This window comes from Nelumbo lutea, chromosome 4, assembly GCF_056320005.1.
Source record: "Nelumbo lutea isolate HS-2025 chromosome 4, American lotus-T2T, whole genome shotgun sequence".
Lineage (NCBI taxonomy): Eukaryota > Viridiplantae > Streptophyta > Magnoliopsida > Proteales > Nelumbonaceae > Nelumbo > Nelumbo lutea.
The window spans coordinates 5,449,692-5,459,058 of NC_142687.1; the positions used below are offsets into that span (position 1 = coordinate 5,449,692).

Here is a 9,367-nt window from a genome sequence, read left to right on the forward strand (position 1 = left end):
TCTCATTCAGGTTTTTTAAACTTATCACATCGCAATATCTGTGTCTCGATAAAGTCATCGAATGCACGAAGCGAAGATCCTTTCTGCCCGTCTTACTCCATTACAGCCAGCTTCATCTCCTCTCTCAATCCCTTAGCTTTCCTTCTCATCTCCTCGCCTTCCTCACCCTCCATCACCAATTTGACTTTCCTCGCCACATCTCCGCCTTCGACTATCGCATCGCTCCCCCTGCCAATTCCATGCACGCACCAGCTCCTCCTCCAACAACTTCGAATTGTAGAATTGCTCCGCCGCAAGAAGCCACCCAATGATGGGCACTCCTCTTCTCAAGCTCTCTAACACCGAATTCCAACCACAGTGGCTCAGAAATGCACCCGTCGATGTGTGAGACAGTATGTCAATTTGAGGCGCCCAGTTATGCACCAGCAGACCCTGTTTGCTCTCTTTCATTCTTTCTTGGAACCCATCCGGCAACCATTCTTCTCTGAAACTCTCCCTACCGTCGAACCCAGTCGGATTCCTAAGTGCCCATATGAAAGGCCTCCCACTCTGTTCAAACCCATTTACGAGCTCCTTCATCTGAGAGACGGTAACGCTGTTCTACGACCCAAAGGACCCGTACAACACTGAATTGGGTGGGTGCAGGTTAAGCCATTCGATGCATGCTTCGGGGGAAAGCCCAGGCCGTTTCCCTCCTCTTTCGTGTTCGTCACGGGAACTGGGAAGCAGAGGCCCAATCGCCCATACGGGTTTGCCTGTTGATTGCGCCTAGTTGTGGAGGCTTGACCTCTCGAGCACTTCGACGGTGCTCCAGAGACTCCCGTCGGATCTCCGGCAGCAAGCCCCTGTCGTTTGACGAATTCCGATCCTCTTTTATCCTCGGATGAATAAAGCGAGCAGGGAGATTCAACCCTTTCCTTGATTTGGGTGACGCCTGTTTTAAGGTCGTTTATTTATATTTCTTTATTTTCATTTTGTGATTATTAAATGCTAATACTCGATTTACCCCTTCCTGGCTTTCCCTCCCTTCCCTCCTCTCTCTCGTGCTCAATCACTGGATCAGCTAGGATTGTGTTGGGACTGAGCTTCATGCTCAATATCTGCTGTGTTTTTTTATGAAAAGAAGAAGGGGAAGGGGAAGAAGAGAGATCGGGGGAGTGAGAGTGGGAGGACTTCGGAAATCCGCCACCACTGCAACAGCTACCATAGCTGCTGTTTGTGCGTCGTGTGGTGGGAAAAACTAACGGAAGGGGGTTTTTGTTTCACAGTCATAATATAGGGGGTTTTTATCGTAAAAGAAAGTATAGAAGGTCTTTGTCATAGACCCTATAGTACAGGGGGTCTTCGTAATTTATCCTTTTATTTTTTAAGAAAATTCTCGATTTGCCCCTGTATTTTGGGCCTAGTGCCACTTTGATTCCCAAATTTTAAAATACGACTATTCAGTGCCAAAACTTTAAAAACATGACAGTTCAGTACCTTATGTTAACTAGTTATTAATCAATGTTAAATGACATTTGAAAAAGATATAAATGCCTTTCCAGTGTCATCAAATTTTTTTTATCAACTATCCAAACATTTAAAAAAAATTAACAATCCCATTTAAGTGACCCTAACTTTCTTGAATGGAAAAGGTTATTTGGGATTGTTAATTTTTCTGTCAATTTTTAGATAGTTGATAAAGAAAATTAAATAACACTTGAAGAGCATTTGTATCTTTTTGCAAATGCCATTTAACGACACTAGATTGTCATATTTTAAAAGTTTGTGTATTGAATTGTTGCATTTTAAAGTTCAGGGACCAAAGTGACACTAGCAAAGTACAAGGTATTAATCATGAATTTTCCCTATTTTTTAAATGAATAGTTGATAAATCACTATTTATTGTTTGTTGATAAATCCCTTCATTAGTACCCGAAAATAATAATTAATTAATTAATTAAAACCTTTCATAAATAACATGTTAATGTTTTATGAGAAAACAATGTTGTATGCATGACTGTTTGTTGCACCATTTGCTCAGAAAATGGCTCTTTTTTTTAGTTTGGCATTGATACTGTCACATAGGTTGTTTCTAGGGAAAATAACAATGGTTTTGTTTGGTAATAGTGATGTATGATCTTTTTCAGCATTGGTCTATATTGTCCAATACCCAAGATGATGCCACGTTGTTACACCACAAGTAAAAATATACTATTTTCTAAGGTGATGTTTGGCATCAATGCCGTTTTCTGAGAAAATGGTGCCATGTAGGCACCACATCAGAAAAAAACGGTGTTTCAACCAACACCCATTTATTTGATACCATTTTTTCAGAAAAAAAAAACGTTGCTCCAAACCATGCCTTGGAGCAACCATTATTTCTCAAAGCAATCGTAAGATGATGACAATTCTCAAGAAATCAGGTGTTTCGTGCAACAAAAAAAGAGACCATATGAAAAGAGATTTGAAATTTGAGTTTGAAGACAGGAATTTGACCCTAAAATTAGGGGTCAATTACAAGTGATCTTATCCTTATCTTTTAATGATAAAAAAAAATAGGTAATTGGGAGTGATTTATCCCTCAGCTTCATTAAATTAAAGATAATTAAGTTTTGGAGTGATCAGGGACGTATGATCCAACTGCTGCCGAAAGATGATCACCTCCTGCCATGCATATTATTCTCTTGGACCCAGCCAGAGTTTAGCAATTTTATACTTCTTAAGCATTGACGTCATCCACAAGCATGTAATACACAACTGCCAGAAAAACGGTCTAAGCTGACTGTCCCAGAGAATATGCATGGAGGGAGGTGATCATCTTTCAGCAGCAGTTGGATCAAGCATCCCTGATCACTCCAAAACTTAATTATCTTTAATTTAATAAAGTTGAGGGATATAGTCACATCCCTGATTCCCCAGTTAAGTGGTATTGCCTCCATCGCCTTTTGGTTACTGGTTTAAAACTGTCCAAACACGTCTAAGGCTATGTTGGGGAAGAATGGGGTCATTGTAATTTTGGATAAAAAGTTTTGAGGCGCATTTGAAGAAATTGTCTTTAGAACGTTATTTACCCCCACTTAGTTTTACTGAGTTTGCTGTTGGGTTACAGGCAAATTCATTCCCATGATACAACAGACCCTTGGGTGATAATCTGTAACCAGCAAAGTTGAAGAGTCTCCAAAAAAACCTTCTATGAGACTGTAGCAGACCGGACTGTGAGAAAGAGTGAGTGAATTTCGAAATTGTGTGTTTTAGAGTCTGATTCATGCTTCTTAAATAATTTGTGAAGAGGTATGAAGAAAAGATAAGTGTTGGTTTAGAGAAGGCACATTGAACAATCACATTTCAAACATTGTGACTGTTTAAAAAGTAGTTAACAGTTGGTGACTGTTAACTTTGAATTGTGTCTCTTGATCACACTCGATTGAATCGTGACCGTTGATCTCATCAACAGTGATCAATGCCTCTTTATTTAAAAAAGTGCCCCTTTAAAGCGCCTCATTGCGCCACACACACGCGCGCGCACGCGTGTTGCGCGGTATCGAATCCCTATACTCTCATCTACTAATTCTAAGGAGTGTAAACCAACTCCTATTAAAATACTGAAAACAAAACTTATAATTTTCTAATGTGGGACAAGTTCAAAACTGGGTTTTTGTAAGAGAAATACTGAATTTTCAACCAAGTGTGCATGTGCAATTTCTCATGTAATTGACCAATCAAACCCATTGGATTTAATCTCTTATGAGATTAAAATCCAACAGTATATTAGAACCGACCGCCAGCTTAGATGTTTCCAATCGCCACATTAGGTCAATTTATGAGTTTAGTTAGTTTTTATATATATTTTAAACTAAAATATTTATTTCTAAATATCTACTTATATTTAAGTTAAATTCGTTTTAATTTTATGCAAAATCAAAATATATATCTAAATCGATTAATTTTTTATGCAAAACTGGTTTTTTTTGTCAATATATATTTAAATTTATACAAAACTGAATTAACTATTGTACTATTGTATTATATTTGTATTGATTTTATGTTTTTAGTTTTTAGTTTTTATCATAAATAACCATTTTTTTAAGGTTCAAACAAAATACAAATAAAATATATCAGCATTTAACATATAGGATAGGAACTAACTAATAGTTACTTAAATATATAAGACCGGTTCAGTTTGATTTGAAACTGAACTGAATTATCGGTTTATTTTTTCATACAACCAAAACTGACTGATGGTTTTAAAAAACCAACCAACTCAAATTGAGCCGGACCAAATTGACCGGTTTGACATTTAATATGAACACCCCTAATTGCGACAAGGTTTAGATGATGATTGTGAATTATAAATAAATTACATGTTATGAATAAAATAATTCCATACGTGATGAATTGGTGTTGACCCATGTTCTATCCAATTCCAAATAAATCTAAATAAGATCACCTTAATCAGAATCCAAATAGTAATAAATGGACATCGCTTCTACATCTAGTGGAATGGAAATTCTGTCTGTCGCCACCTTTTGCCCGACCCTATGATCTTACCCAGTTCCCACGCCAACCACGGCCATCATCAATATGGATTGCTCCCGAAAACTTGTCAAGTTGCACCAGCTTCAACTAGAATCTTCTTACGCCTCTGCTGGGATATTTGCCCCCAACTAACGCTATAGATTCTATCAAGCCAACATTCCGCTGCTTATATGTCGGCCTAATAGCTATTTGGATATGGGAATTTAGGGCTCATTACTGAACAGCTGCCAAGTGGCAATAAATACGGAACTTGATATGTAGATGGGCAAGAGGCTTTTTTTTTTCTGTTCCGGAGTAGAAGGACCAGAGAAATTAAAATTTACTTTTATTCTTGTTATAAAAAATAATTTTCTAAAAAAATATTTGATTCATAATAATATTTTTTCATTTTCCTATTTCTATTTATTTTTTTCATTTTAGGTAAGAATAAAAAAAAAAGGATTGACATGACTTAAATTAACCATTTTCAACTGTGTTTGTCAACTAGTGAAATATGGTCCCTCGTCGTCATCACAATCATAGGGAGGATGATGGAAAGCTCTTAGTTTTCTCCATGGAGGAGGAACCAAAGTACAACACCGGATGCAGCTCCATGTGCAGAGTGGCAATGGCAGACCTCTGCCATTAAGCCATCGGGTATTTCCTCTGGTCCTAACATCTGAATCAATCAATGTCAATCAAGTCTTATCTAAATTGTTTGCACTAGATTGCATGGATCTGTTTGACTATTCAGTTTTGCGTTTTCATCTTTTATCTTTCCTTTTTTTATTAATTTGTTTTTGGGTTTAAGTAAACACTAATATATATGGTGTTTGTTATTCTAATGTTGCATTTATACTTGAATAATTGTTTTGACATGTAACCTTGGAAATGGGGAAATAATATGTTTTGTTTGGATGCATAATCACATAAGATCAACAACCGGACTAGAAACACCCCTGTTGGGAAAGAGTGCAAATACAAATACCTTCAGTCTAAAATACTAAAGTTTTATATATAGAATTTCTAAACCTTGTATTTATACAGTATATATTTGTATTGTATTCTCTCTGAGAGTCTTAATGAAGAGGTCCTTAGTTTATTAATAGAAGTATGAGCATTTTTCTGAAATCGAATCAGTCCTATCGGCTTTTATATTTTCTCGAACTGGTACCACCGGTTAACCGGTTGATTGATTTCAGTTTTTTATCGGTTCATTTTTTCAGTTTTTTTTATTTTTTGTATATTTATAACATATATTCTAAATAAATATATAATATATAATATATTTATAAATAGATAATTATAAATATAATATATGTATATATTTATATATAATACATATATATTATATGGCATATATTAAAAAATATATAATATACATATAAATATATACCGATCGGTTCAATTAACTGTATTTTCCAGTTTGGTTTTCTCGACTCGGTCTGATTATTCATTTTTTTGGTATTTTTATAAACACCCCTAATGAGCACCCTATTTTTTAAACTCTATAAAATGCCTTACGGATATTAAAATGAGTTATTTATCCATAACTCCTTGTGCATGTCTAGTTCAACTCCTATAACCACAATTACAGCCATCACCTTTAACCACCAATGATAACCCACCAATTCATGTGTGGTTAGCTTTATCTACAAATAAACAGATTAAAAAATGATTTAATGCAACTTATACCACTCATGCCCCAACTTCTTATTGTCAATTGGATACACCAAAAACTAAACCCTAAGGTCAAACTCAATTGTCTGCATCTACTGCCCATAAGAATTCCGCCCACACAATCACAGGATTCGCAGTCATGCATGGTGAACATTTCATCCTCCTATATATTATTATGCATAGAGAGATGTTTCCAATTCACAAAGGTAGTGTGTTGTGAGTAGACATGGCAAGCGGGTAGAGTTTTTGTGGGAAAGAGATTCAAAACTGAGAACCCTGCCCACACCTACCCACAATACACCACCCCCCGTGAATTGGGAACATCTCCCCTGCATAATACTATGCCGAGGATGAAATGTTCTTCATGTATGACTAAGATAAATGTGTGCAGGGTTCTCATGGACAAGAAATCCGGGCTCCACTTAAGTAGACTACTGGTTTGTGATTGATGATTATAAAGCCTGTGACCGTAGTTATAGGAAACCTGAACTTGTGTTGCAACTTGGATGGACCTAACCTGAACCTGGCTTAATCCTTATTCTGGCCTAGTTCAAATTATTGACTCTTGGGGCTGAGCCTAGGCCTAGCAAATTCTTGGGCTGGGCTAAGGTTACGGCACTGGGTAGCTCGAGCCCAATTCAAGCCCAGTCTGATGTATGTCCGAGTTACACACCATTGTATATCATTTATATTAAACAACCATTTAATATTTAAGCCAGTTTAATTCATTTTTGTACCACAAATACATATATATATATATATATATATATATATATATATATATATATAAGCAAGCCCGACAACCTACCCAACCCAAGTAGACCAGTTCACAAGTCGGGCTGGGCTTGTTTCTACATTAACAAAACACAATCAGGATCGAGCCCGAAGACTAGCTAGAAAATTGAAAAAATATATATATATATACTCAATAAAAAAATATTTATTTATATTAAAAGATCTTAAAACCCAAAATTAATAAAAGATTTCAATGGCTTGAAAAACGATAAGAGAAATGAATAAAATAACATATCATATGTTTATTTTTATTATATAAAATATATTTTTTGCTATATAATTCATTATCAAGTTGGGCTCGGGCTTGGGCCACGCTTCTTTGAGAAAGCATAAGCCCAACCCACAAAAAGTCAGACTTAGCATTTCAGGCATGCGCTTGAGCTCGTGGGCCTGAATTCATGCACAAGCCCAACTTAGAATAAGCCAGGCCAGACCGACTCGTTGGGCTACTTGGCCCATGAACAGCTCTAAACCCAAGAATCTTTGAGTTTAGGTTGGACTGGGTTCAAGCCTAAAATGTTGGGCTTGATCTCAAGTTGAGCCCTAGTTTTAACATTTGGGGTTAGGTTTGGGTTGGCCCTTGGCTTAGGGTAGACCAACCCTAGGTAGGGGTGCTCACGGTTTGATTAATCAAACCATGGACCTATTTTTTAAACTGAACCGGTACTACTGGTTTTTGGAAAACTAGTAACCAAAACCAAACTGAAGCCAATTAGTTAATCGGCTTGGTTAACAATTGGTTCGGTTCATAGTTTTTTGGTTTTTATATTTACAATATATATAAAAAATATATAAATATATAATAAACAACTATAAGTATATAATATTATATTTTAAATAATAAATAATATTATATATTTATATATAATGCATATTTATTAATTTGTAAAATATATGTACAAATACATATAATACACATAAAATATATAGAAATATGTGTATACTGGTCGGTTTGGTTAACCATCGGTTTTCTATATTGGTTAACCAAAACTGAACCTCTAATTTTTTAATAATAATGAATCAAAATCGAACTGACTAGTTCAACTAACCCTATTTTTGGTTCAGTTTCGATCGATTTGTTGGACATGCGAATAAGAACAATGTCTACTACTGCCATGAAACAAATGCAAAGCAAGGTTCAAAGTATCGTTACATATTGGTCGATATGTATAGTTTTGGGACCCTTCCGATATGTCCCTACAGTGGGTGTATCGGGGGTCTGACTGGTTCAGGGGATGAAGGGGTCCTAGACCGTCTCCCCTGAAGCAGTTTTGAAAAAAAAAATAAATAAAAGCAAAAAAAAGAGTATCGAACATATTCTTATATTTCTTGGTGGCTCGACCTAGCCTATTTGGTTTTGGTTCAAATTTGAACTTACGGGTCAACCTAATGAATAATCGAAAGATGGGGAATGGTAAGTGAATTGGTAAAATGCTGATAAACACTCCCATTCTAATAGACTGCTTTTTCTTCATATGGTGGGATCGTCCTTTTAGTTCATTCGCTGGGCTAGAAGTAAAAATATCTACGAGCAAAGACAATCCGACCTAAACTATAATAGTGTTGCTTGAAGTCACGTTTTGGGTTATGTTTGGTTTGAAGGAAAATGGTAGGGAAATGAAAGAAAAGGAAAGGAAACATATATAAATCTTGTATAGGTTTTCCTGCCTTTCCTTTCCTTTCCCTACCTTTTCCTTCAAACCAAACCACGACTCTACCTTAGCATGCTGGTCAAAGCCCAAAAATAATAATTTGGTTATTAAAATCAATATTGATGGAATATAATAAATAGTTAGGCTGTGTTTGGTTGCAATACAAACAAATTTGCACTAATGCAAAATCATGGCAGTGCAAATGATTTAAGTGTAAATTCTGACCTATTTTTGTTTTAATTTTTAGCTTATTTTGTTTGGTTGTAAAATAAAATCCAAAGCAAAATTAAACGAGAATTTGCATTTATTTTTATTTGCAATCCCATGTATTTGTACTAGTGCAAATAAAACTGCACTACAATCAAACACAGCCTTTTAAAAAAAAGGGAGATGGTGCAGGACTGATAGTGCGGGAGAATTTCCTTTGGTGGAAGCAATCCATCGTCAAGCTCTCTCTCTACTTGGCCACTAACACAACAATTAGAGATGGAGAGAGAGAGAGTACCGAAATTGGTATTCACATAGAGAAATAGGTAAACCTTCATGAGAAAATAAAATTTTCTTTCAATAATAACCATCATCTAACAAGCATTCCGATTAAGGACCCTTCCTGCAGAAGCCATCATGCATTGACTAACATGTTTAGATGTTATAAAGAGAAAATTTAATAGTTGAAGATTTAGCTAAAAAGTCCATTTAATGGTTGGTTTTGTATTTTGAAAATAAAAAACAGTAGACACATT

General features: G+C 35.7%; 1 pseudogene; it reads right to left on the minus strand.

The window, feature by feature from the left end:
* Positions 1 to 2: 2 nt before the first annotated feature.
* On the minus strand, positions 3 to 1,091 carry LOC148853552 (UDP-glycosyltransferase 92A1-like; annotated as a pseudogene).
* Between the last annotated feature and the right edge of the window lie 8,276 nt (positions 1,092 to 9,367).